We start from the raw sequence: 12,140 nt of genomic DNA, 5'->3' as shown, positions 1-12,140 counted from the left end.
AGCTCAGAGGAGGAGCTGCGTCTCGAAGGCGGGGCTAGGTCCACCCAGGTGTTTTGCACAGGTTGCCATGGAGATTTAAAATATTTCTCAAACATGCATGAAAGAATCAAAACAACACTACAGGTGAGTTATTGATGAGGGCATAACATTATGACATGATGTAATGTTATAATAAAGTTACATATTGGGGCAATTGTAGGTAGAAAAAAATGGATCGAATTTCCACCAAAAAACTACTAAGTTTTAGATGAATCTCATAAATTTTCTAGAACACTCTTGGACATTTCCAAATTTCAGAAATTGAAAAGTGGTGAGAAAAAAACCCTGCAATTTTGAGATTAATTTTCTCCCCCCCCCCCCCAAAAGAACCTCTGAAATTTCCACGTTTTGTTTTTTTTAGATTAATCCCAAAATATATTATTTTTTAAAAACAATTGGAAGAAATGTACTGTACTCCTTCTATTTTTACTATTATTATTTTCCATCTACAATGGCCCTAATACGTCATCTTACGAAACAGGTTTATTTAAAGGAGCATACCGCACTTTTCTGCCAAACAAACCAAACGACTTATTTTAAACTCTTGTAATCGATGAATATATGAAAACATTTATTCATTGAATCACTAAAGAAAAAGAAGCGACACTAAAAACAAAAAACAAAAACACAAATCATCGGTGCATCTGAGGTGAAATGAAAAGCTTGTGTCAGGACTTTTAACATGTAAATATTGTCTTTTTCACTCTCTCTCTCTCTCTCTCTGTGTGTGTGTGTGTGTGTGTCTTTCTCTGACAGATATCTATTAAAAGCTGCTGCTGACGTCAAAAGTGTCCGCCATCTTTGACAAGAGTTGCGCTGCTCCCCCCGCCCCCACCCCCTCCACATTGAAGAAGAAGCGAGGAGGAAGCAGAAGGACGCGCAGTGCCTTTGCAGCATCCCAGTCACACACGCACACATACACACACACAGAGAGAGAGAGAGAGAGAGTGAGAGTGTGTGTGTTTCTGCACAGCTGCTGGTCGACACAGACGCTCCGCTCCGTCCCATACTGACTGCGGGCCACTGACAGCAGGCGCAGGTAAGAGCTCACCTCAAACTAAACGATGCACTTTCTTTCTTTCCGTCTTTCTTTAACACGAGAGGCTTTGACCGGATCCAAGCGGCTGACGTCATATTTTTGCTTGTTGGTTGGTTTGTTTGTTTGTTTGTTTGTTTTCCCTCTTCAACTTCTCTGTGTTATAAATGAAGCTAATCAGGAGGAAATAGTGGCGTTATTTGTTGGTTCAAAAACGGATTAGTTGATTTATGCGCTTATTGACGCGGGGAGGAACAAGAACAGGAACAGTGGGGAGGCGATGCGTGACCTCCGCTCCCCACCTCCCCCTACACACACACACACACACGCACACACGCACCCCCACACCCCAATGGGTGACGGATCCGAAACACGCAGCGTGTTGGCTGGGCAGGGACGCGCCGCCGCGCCGCTGCGCCAATAATGCGCATGTTGTGGATGTGGGCGGTTTTTCTTTCGTCTTCTTCTTTTCAGCACCGCGGACAGCGCCGTAGATTTCCTGCAGGTGCGCGAGAGTTTTGGAGGGGGGGGGGGGGGGGTGAAGGGATTTGTGTGTCCGAAAAAGCCCCCCCTGCCCCCCACCTCCACCACCTTTTTTAAAATATTATTTCTTTAGATGTTTGGTTGAAACTCGCTGATGTCGCAGCAAGATGATGAAGCATGAATCAGTCTGACAGCCTCCAAAGACACACACACACACTCACACACACACACACCGAGCGTCCTGAGGCAAACAGGAGGCGAGGTGTGTGTGTGGGTTGGACGGGGGGGTTGGGGGTAACACTGCGGTGGAACCTGTCAGGGGGGAGGGGGGGCACGATCGTGCTATAAAAATGCGTCGCTCCCTTTTTTTATTGCCTTCAGGCCAACTGCGTGGCACCTTTTTACGTGGCTGTGGCGCGGAAAGAGCGCCACAATAGATCTTGGTGGTGGGTGTTAAGGTGATGGGGGGTGGGGTTGGGGGGTTCCCTCCAGGGAGAGCCGTGGTGAAACCCGCACTATGACACCCACCCACCCACCCGCGTGATTCCTCCTCTATACTCTCCACCTTCAGGGTCCATCTGTGGACTCAAGTGGCGCAAATCGAGCGCCGATTCCCGCATCCAGCGCTCAGCCTGTTCCTCCAGGCACCAGGAGGAACATCCAGGGCGGCTTTGTTGTTGTTGTTGTTGCGGCAAGACGAAGAAAAAAAACAAAACAACCCCCAATCTCACAAATTCTGGAATCTAAAATCAAATCAAGATCATCTCCTAAACTCGTGTGACAGCCGCGTGTTTAGACGGCCGTTTCGTTTCTCCGCGTTGCCATGACTGCTGCCGCGAGACGTTCAGGCTCGGCTGTCCTTAAATGCGATGATGCAGCAGATTGCATTTCTGGCGCAGCTGGAATTGCTTCACACGAAACCGCATGGCGCACACCGGCAGCGTGCTCTCCGATGGACGCCGCTTCAAAGTCTGACATCTTGGGGTCTTCCTGAGGAACGACGTGGATTGGTCTGAATCATGTCAAAGAAAAAGAAAAAAGCCAAACATGACCATGATCAGGATCACATTCTGCAGTCTCCCCCCTCCCTCCCCCCGCCGTGTTGGACTGCAGAGCAGGGGAGTCACGCTAACAGTGAGGGGGGTGTGAGCTGGAGAGGCAGATCCTGTTCTCTGCGTGGGGAACGGTGGTGACTTCGTTCACTTCCCGCGTGTGGGACTGATGCGGAGCACTGCGTGTTTTGCGTTATTTTTTTTAAAAAAAATTATTATTATTGGGGAGCCTGATGGGGAGCAGGCCTTCATCTGTTTTCGTCCAGCAGCTCTCCCAGTCTGGGTTAAAACGAGCCCGGTGAATAATGACGCCACCAAACATGGCGGCTGATTGTTCGAAGTGGAAGGCAAAACGAGAAACGGTTTTTCAACGTTTCGTGTACAAAAATGAAACAAAAGAGAAAATTGTGGCTTGTGTTGTAATATGAACCTCTCCTCGATGCCCCTACCTGCTTTCCAGCTGCCTTCAGAGGTAATTAATAAAAATGGCGTCCGGCTGTAGATCTCAGAACATTCGAGAACAAACATGGCAGCAGACAGGTCAGGGAGGACGTTTTTGGACAAATACGGTATTAGTTATAGGTGTAATTATTATTCTAATGATTCGAGTGCATTTCATTGAGGCAAATTATGTGCCAAGAAGCTTCGTTAAATTATGTTTTATTATTTATCGCACCGTAATTCTGGCAGCATGTCAACGCCTATCAGTTGTTGACAAATGCTAAGTGCTATAAGCTAGCAGCATTATTCAAGTTCGGTCCGGGGGTATTTAGTTGAGAAATGATAATGTCTGAGTTTTTATTGTTTTTCGGAGAAACAATATGCAAATATTATTTTAGGAAGGTGATGTTACGATAGTCTTCTACCATTACTCAATTCCTATTATTAATAGAACTGTTTGGTTATGACTATTAGACGTTTTTTACTAATATTTGTAGTTTTAACAAATAAATGCGATTATACTTGCTTATTGTTTTTATATAAACAACATAAACATTACAAAGGTTTCTGTGAATTGAGCAAAGCACTTATGTTTTCCACTTTACAGTATTTTTTTCTGTTGTGATTTTATATAGGTTTTATGTCGATTCTTTACAGTGTTTGATTAAAATGGCCCATTTACCTGCTGAGCTGGTCATAATGTTCTGCAGAGGCCCATCATTTGATCCAGGTGTGCTGAACCAGAGAAAGAGCTAAAACATGCAGGGTACCGGCCATGGACTGACTTTGGACTAATTTAGGGAGACTGAATGCAAAAACAAGCCACACATTTCAGATTGTTACTTGTAAAAACGTTTGAACTCTATGTATATTTTTCCTTCCGCTTTGTGTTGACATGTCATAGAAAATCCAAATACAATACGTTTAGATTTGTGTTTGTAACATAAGAAAATGCGTAAAAAAGGTAACATATAAGGTGATTTGATCATAGTTTATTCATGTTTTAGAACCGTGAATAAAATACCCTGCATTCAGGATACTTGATCATATTTTGATCCACATAAAAAAAAACTCCAACTCAGATCCGTCCTCTCAGAATGGGTTCAGCTTCTGCGTTCAGGCTCCTGCAGGAGATGATAGGTGAGCATACCTGTCTGCGCTCCCAACAGTAAGCGACTGCTATTTTCTGCTAAAGCGCCATTTTTAGGTCCACTCAGGTAAAAGACGTGGACCACCAGCTTTCGTCAGCTGGTTCCAGCCGCCTCAGGCCTCAGTTTAACTGCTGGTCGTACTGTTTACCTTCCCTTTCTTTGAATGCAGCCAGTGGAGCCATGACAACCATATGCAGGAATTGGATGTTTTAACTTTATCGTCTTCTCTTTCACTCAAAGTCCATTAAACGTGGATTTTGAGTAAAGGTGGATGAGGTTCAGATAGCATTGAGTATTGAGTGTGAGTGGTGATGGGCAATATGGACCTAACCTTTAGATAAATTGATAACATTGAGTAAAAATAGCACATTTTGTGATTGTAAGGTATCGACAGTTTGATTTTAACATAAATGGCTTTTATTCAAAACAGAAGAACCACACTTATACATAATGTCGCTGAAAAATACAGCAGATTGATCAGTACACTTACAAGATTAAAAATGTAAACAAATTTCATGTCAGGAACACTTGCTAAATTTTAAAGTGGTGTAAGTGTATTTATTGAGTAGGATGTACATAGTCTATGCTAAGGCTTGAAATTTTATGGTATTTTATCCGGTGATAATAAATGTGATAACAGTTTTCCACAAATGTTTGGTGAAAACCAAAATGTACTAGTCATTAGGCATCGTTTGAAGAAAGCAGCGGAAAAATACTTTGAACATCAAAAGTAACAGTCCAAATTTCCTATCAGGTTTTTGGGCTTCCAAGCTTTCCCACTTACGGTTTATTAATATTCCAGAATGACTCATTGTTATCTTAATTGGATTTTATAAGAGATGGGCAATGCCCTGCGACATGTCCAGGGTGACCCCGCCTCTTGCCCTTAACTATAGCTGGAGATCGGCACCAGCAGCCCTCCCAACCCCACTAGGGACAAAAGTGTTAGAAAATGGGTGGATGGATGGAAGAGATGGGCAATAGAGTGATGCCCATCTCTAATTTTGGACATAAGTGAGAAACTACCAACAGGAAGATGTTTCAGAAACCAAACTGGAAAAGTTCCATAATTATAGAGTTCTGACACAGTCTTCGATCTGAAAATCCAATATGGCTTCTCAGCTTATGAAAGCATAGAGAGATGTAGTAATTAGCTGTGTTTTATACCTGAATGCTACTAATTGTACAATTGTTTCAGCGTTGTCTAACCACATTGAATGCAGTGGTTTTCAGTGGGTTGTTAATACGTTGGAGCTAAGTCTCAGGCTAGCTTACAATCTTGCTGGTTTTCTGACTTGAATTTGAATCACAGTAAAGTTTAATGCTACACAAATCACAAAATGATTTGTTTTTCAGCCTTTACTCAACAACTTCCCCTTGTTTGCTTTTCTGACACCAGGCAAACATTCTTATATGACAAATGAGACACGGCTGATGTTTGTGTGTTTTTGTTGGTCTGGATAGTTTGTTGCAATTGTCTCCACATTTTTTCTGAAATCTACAACAACAACAAAAATCATTTTTGACTAATTGCAATATGATCAAATAGCCTGAGGACAACAGTTACCAGCCATTTCAGCAAAGCTAAAAATGCTAGCATTACTAGCTTTGTGCTTCACATTCTTCAAGTTTGACTTTAAAAAAGCAAATTTTTCTGAAAAATATTGAGTTCTTAAGAGAAAAGCAGAGCTCCAGTTTTGCATTCTGAGGTTGTTTTGAGAGAACTGGAAGAAGAGCGGTGGCTTTTTCTGCAGGTGGGAGCTGCCAAAGTTGAGCTTTTTTCCTGTCCAGTCAGCTCCTGCGGGATTGTCCTGCTTGTTCCGAGAAACGCTCTGCGTGTTCAGTAAACAAAAACACAGAAACAAAATGGCCCCTGCCTAGACGCAGGCCTTCGAGCCACCGCGGCGCAGTGGAGCTCCTCTCATACGTATCCATGAAGAACATTATTAATTTTAGCTTAATATTCGACACCTCCACCATAGCAAAGCCGTTCCAGTCTGGAAATAAGTAATTTAATACTGATTGTCCAATATCCACAGTGGAAATGGTCTAAACTCAGCCCTCAGCCCTAATCATTGTTACCTTCTCAATGAAGAAATATAGCAGCAGCAGGAAGTTAATGTTGCCTTAAAGTTCCCATTTGTTGTCTCTGAAATCCACTTTGGTGTCTGTGACGCAGATCTATTTTGATGGTCCGGTGCTGCCATCCTACTGCCATCTGTCCCTGCTTCTGCTCATATAATATCATACTTTTGAGTGCTGAAAAGACTCTAAAAAGAAATTAAAAGGAAAGCAAAAGAATAAAAAGCTAAAGTTAACAGACGTTAGTGATTTGAGGAGAGAAAACGGCATAAACATCCCGTAAACAGGCAGCCGTTACTCATTTCTGCGTGCGTACGCAGGAAGCGGCGTAAACAGCTCGAGCTGCTCATGGATCTGTGGCTCCAAACGTATTGTTTTCACCCCAGGGTCGGCCACGCCTCGGGCCTTGTTGTTGTAAGTTGAAACCAGCGTCCACGTCCACGCCTTCCGCTTTCACTCTGAAATCATATCCAGGCGTTGTATGTTTGGGTCGGTGAAGCGAGAACAGTCAGCACATTTCCTGTTTGTTGTACCTTTCCCCGCAAGCGCACGCGGTCTGTTCACTGTTTGCTAAAGGACGATGTCGTGATGTGGCCAAGCAGTGGCGTTTCCATGACAAATTCCACCATGTCATTTGTATTTATGAGACGAGACATAATCCAATTCAGATTTGAGCACTTTATGTGTTTTGAATTTTGATCCAATGCACTCTGGATTATTTAAAAAGTTGTTAAAAGTACATTCATTTGTATAAAGTTTACCATTAGCATCACTAGCGTTCTAAGGTGCTTAAATTGTCTACAACACAGAGACACCTTATCATGTTGTTAACTGGACATTCTCAACACGATGTAACAACAGGAAATTTGTTTTGGGTGCACAGACAGACAATTTTGTGGGAGTGCTGCCCCCTACAATAATTGTAAGATATCTTAACCTACTTAAGGTGTTTATTATGCAAGTCCTGAATGACTCAACAATGTCCATCAAGTAGAATCATATGAAATCGACTTTTTTTTTTTTGCTTTATATCATGTTATATTGTTATTCCCTCAACAAAAACATACCTGGAGTGTATCCCTGATTCTTTCATTCATGTTTGAGAAATCCTTTAATCTCCATGGCAACCATTCAGCTGTGCAAAACGCCTGGATGAACCTAGCTCCCCATTCGAGGACGAAGCTCCTACTCAGAGCTGCAGTTTCCAAGCCTGACTCTCCCCACTCAGCTCCTTCAGACTAGCCAGCAGCGATTAGCAAAGACCTGGTGGAAGCTCATTATGTAAACTACTTCTCAGTGCTAAAAACATTGTTAAAGGGTTAATAAAGGAGCCATGTTGTGATGATTTCCAAAAGGCTCAGTTTCAGAAAGAGCAGGAGTTTCTTAAACAGACATGAGGCCCAGTTTCAGAGTCAAATTTATTTTATGTCTTTTTTTTAACCCCTCCAGGGGGTCTTTTGTGGGCTCTGGTGTCCCTTATATGATAGTAGGCTGACAGGAAACGGGGAAGTAGAGGGGGGAAGACATGCGGCAAATGTCGTTGGGTCCGGGAGTCGAACCCGCAACGGCCGCATCGAGGACTCAAGGCCTCCAAATATGGGTCGCGCTAACCACTACGCCACCACGGCACGCCCCTATTTTAAGTCATATTTAAGATATATATTAGCATTTTTAGAATAACTGAAGGTAATAAAAGGCACTATGTACCTGGAAAACACATCCTGCCCCTTTCAGGGTTTTTAGGCCATCAGATCTGTCCTGTTTGCCAAATTTGATAGATAGAAACCTGGGAATTCTTCCGGTAAAATCCAGAATGGGACTGCAGTATTATATCCTGCGTCATAGATCCCAAGGCCATACAAGGCTTTGAATAGCAGAGCAGCTAAATGTGTTCATGTGTTCAGCTGGATTAGAGGATAACATCTTGACGGAACGCTGCAGCATCTCAGAAAAACACGAGGAACGTCGTGAGCCACTGTCGCTCCGATCGCTTCCTGCCCTGGGATTCCATCAGCTCCGCAGAAAATAAATCCCACATCTGCTGTGTTTATACGCTCATAAAGTAGAAGTGGCTCTCCATTCAGGCTGCGGTGGGTTTGTGCAGAAGATCCTTGGGTGATTACCGGTTATATGTTTATCTGCAGTAACCTGCAGCATGGAACCACCTCCTCTCCGTTTTATTTTTCCTTTTAGCCGTACAGCATACAGCCGTGAGCGCCCCCTCCCTGTCATATCCGGCTCGTCAACCGTCTCTCTCCCGGAACCCGCTATCCGCTGAAGTGTCATCGGCAGCGGCCACATGGTTATGAATGTGACTGTGCGGGCTCCAGACCGAAGAGGGAACCGAATACAAACAAATGTCTTTGGCAGGGTGTGCTCACAAATCTTTGTTCTTATTTTAGTCCTTTTTTTTAATCACAGCATATTCCTTTGTACGTTTTGTCATCTTTTTATTTGCCTTTGAGTCTAAAAATAAAGACCCCCAATCTGCACCACTGCTTTTCTTCTTTTACCGCCTTGTTTCCTCTGCGCATACGGACAGGAATAGACGCCGGTTAGTTCTGAATCAAAAGCCTCGTCCACGCCCTCAGGCTGTCTCATCTGAAACAAAACGAAGCTGAAACATTACAGGCACTAAAAACAATTCTGTTTTCTGTTATTGCTCGATGACTGCAGACTCCGACGACATTTTGGGGATTTTACGTACCACCCAAATATCAGTCGTTGGTGGTTGAACCTTTAGCTTCAGTAGATCGTTGATAGCTCAGAGTATCCTATAATGTCTGCTGTATTCCAACTCTCCATCATAAACCGCTGTTGGCAAGGATACAACATGCCCTGTAGAATTTGCATTGGTGTTGTATAACATGCCTGGTAGCGCATTGTGACGCAGATTCCTTCTGAAGGCCCCTGTTTCTCCACACAGACATCTTCATCTACCCAGTGGTTCTAGTTTTCTGAATGATCTGAGAAACCCATAATAACAGATATTACAGATGTTATAAATCATCCTCAGAGTGACGGTTTTGTAATGTGATTGATAAAGCTGGTGCTGGAGAACCAAACAGGTGTGGTGGATAAACTCAGAACATTCTGTTTTACCGAAAGGTAAAATCTTAACTTGCCTTTACTTGCTTATTTACTCTACAACAAACGAAACATTTAACGACTGGTAGTGAGTCTTTTGAGCCACTTTCCCTTACAGAATTGTATTAATTCAAACATATTAAGAAGTTTTTTTATTATGAATGACCTGTTTAATGTCATCCACAAGCATCTCCCTAGATTCAGTCTAGAATTTGACTAGGCCACTCTACTACAGGTGTGTGATACCTCACATCCGATTCCAAGTAGACATTTTTTTGTGCTCGAGTTTCGGCATGGTACTCTCCTATAGACTTTCAGTTTTTTCCTTCTTGAATACGGTGCTTCTCCTATGTATTAAATATAATTTTAAATGAAATAAGTTGCTATGACAGTGTGTGCAGAGCATTACGAGCAAGAAAAGTCGTGAAAAACAGAGAATGGCTCTCACTGAGACTCGAGTCCTATCGTTCAGAGCCGGTCAAAAGAATCACATCCTTCACGTCATTCGTTGTCAAGTCGCTCTTGAAGTTGGTAGACTGGCAACTCCAGAAAAGGTTCACCATTGTTCCGTGTTCTCCATTTGTGGGTAATGAGGGTCTCTAGAATCGTAAAGCCTTACAAATGACTTTGTAAATCTTTCAAAGTTGCTTGACATCAAATACTTCATTTCCTATCTGTTCTTCAGTTCCTTTAGATTGGTGCATATTGTGGATGTTTTTGATCTTGCCTTCTTCTTGTTGTCAGATAGGATCTACTTTAGTGATTTTTTTCATTCTACAGGTTTGACAATCAGTCCTGGTGGTAATTGGGGAAATTTGACCGAGTCATGATTTCAAATCTGTCTCTATTTGCTCAGATAATTTTTAATTGTTTGCCGATCTGAAACATTAAACAAACGGAAGAGGGCAGAAACTTTTTCACTGCTCTTTCACAGCCGTCAAAGAACCAAACCCACACGTTCCTGTGGCACTACAGCCACAGTGTCACTGCAGTCTGAGACTTTGTAACTAGCACAGACTCAGTCTGTAGTAGCTTTAGGTGCTGCTAGCATGCTAACTTTTGACATTTTTGTTTGGCTTTTGTTTGAGTTCTTTATTAAAACATTACAGATAAAGTTAGTGACTTTAAAAACATTTAAAGTTGATGCCAGAGGTTTCTGCAACCCTGAAATCCAACATGGCTGCATCACATAGCAACAGTAGTAACAGCCGGAGTGATAAACTCTTCATTAAATGACCTAAAGATTCAGTAGTTGGTAACCTTGTCTGTAAACAGGTTGCTGCAGCGGTTGAATGAATAATATTAAGATGAATGCATTGTAATCGCTTTGCGTTGCTAACAGTTAGCTCCCTCAGTGAGCAAAAGGCAAACTTGTTTTTGTATCTGCGACTGCAGCAGAGTTACGCTAGGTGTGAGGTCATGACCTGTTTCTGATTACTAGTGACCGACTTCTCAAACATTATGAAGAACAACAAAGTGGAATTGATGCAAGTCACTGAGTACAAAACTAAACTGGTAGAAACTGTTACCAACCAAAGCTGACAATCAATCCAGCTATATACCTCCAGTTTTTCTCCACTTACCTGTGTGTCTGTGCCATGTAGGCACTAATGGTGGGAACAGATGAATAAATGATGGCTTCTTGACTTCTCTTGGTCAATAATACACAACATTTTTAGAGCAGGGCACTGGGATGTCACCGCAGGGGCCTTCAGCTTCAGACACTTGGTTTCTCAGACTGAGGTTGCGTTGCTTTGCTTTGCTTTCTGGAATAGAAGTGCCACCTCACTGGGACACTTTAATGTCCTTTCATCTGTTGGCAACCTCTACATAGATGTTAGAGGTGACAAGTTCAGAAGCCCTCTAGTTCATTCTGCCAAGACATTTTCTGGCCAGTATAGTTGTACTGTCCGACCAGTGAGTTCTGATTCTCCTTCCAGTAGACGAGGCGTTCAGACTGCCGCAACTGACTGCTTTCCATTCAAAGGAGAAGAAAGCCATCCAAATGGAGAGGTTAATTTCAGGTGTCTGTATACAGGATTTTGTGCCCTGAGGTGATGTAAATCATAAATAAGGAGTTTGGGTGTTTTCTCACCTGATCGTCCGGTAGACTCACTTTGATTGGGAACCACATTGCAATATTTGGTCCATTTTCAGCTGGTGTGGTTTGTTTTCACACTCAAACTAACCAAACCGCTTGAAAGCCCTGTTCACCTCCACACCTGTGGTGGCGCTGCACCAAGAACCGCTGAAGGAAATAACATAAAAACCTCTGAAGAAGACACTGAATGCAACTTTCTTCTTCATGAAATGTAATTACAAATGGAGTGGCGTCAGAGTTTAGTGGTTGTAGGATTTCTCTTTTGTTGTTGGTAAAAGCCATTTCTCCCGCTAGTGGTAGTTTTGGTTTGTTTTGGGTTGTATTTACCCACAATGCCCTTTGCTATTGTTCTCTTCCTGCTTTTGGAGTGGTCCGCATTGACATACGCATTCGAAACGCACCAGTTCACTTCAACCGAATCGAGACCGAGGTTTTTAGGCGGCCCAGAGTTCGATTATGCATTCACACCTCCCAAAACGAGCCGGGCTTTCTAGGCAAATGAACCAGAGTTAGATTAAAGCAAACTAAACGCTTCTGGTGGGATTGCACACTTGTGCATTTTTGACTCGGCTCGTTCTTCGCCACTACAAACCAGAGTGTGTCTTAAAGTGTTAGTATCACAGATTTGTTTAGCAGAGAAGCCACCCTTCATGTCACGGTACAACTCA

At 42.8% G+C, this 12,140-nt stretch overlaps 1 protein-coding gene across 2 annotated transcripts in view; it reads left to right on the top strand.

Moving 5' to 3' along the window:
- The first annotated feature begins 881 nt into the window (after positions 1-881).
- Positions 882-12,140, top strand: part of snap25 (synaptosome associated protein 25) — a 39,025-nt gene continuing 27,766 nt past the window's right edge. For both annotated transcript variants that reach the window (XM_005812573.2, XM_023347624.1), the window contains exon 1: positions 882-1,078. The gene's annotated coding sequence lies outside the window, so the exon portion shown is untranslated. The remainder of the gene's footprint in view (positions 1,079-12,140) is intronic.

The sequence above is a fragment of the Xiphophorus maculatus genome, chromosome 15 (genome assembly GCF_002775205.1).
Source record: "Xiphophorus maculatus strain JP 163 A chromosome 15, X_maculatus-5.0-male, whole genome shotgun sequence".
In the NCBI taxonomy this organism is placed as follows: domain Eukaryota; kingdom Metazoa; phylum Chordata; class Actinopteri; order Cyprinodontiformes; family Poeciliidae; genus Xiphophorus; species Xiphophorus maculatus.
The sequence above is the reverse complement of the archived record's forward strand: the minus strand, read 5'-3'. Positions and strand labels throughout refer to the sequence as shown.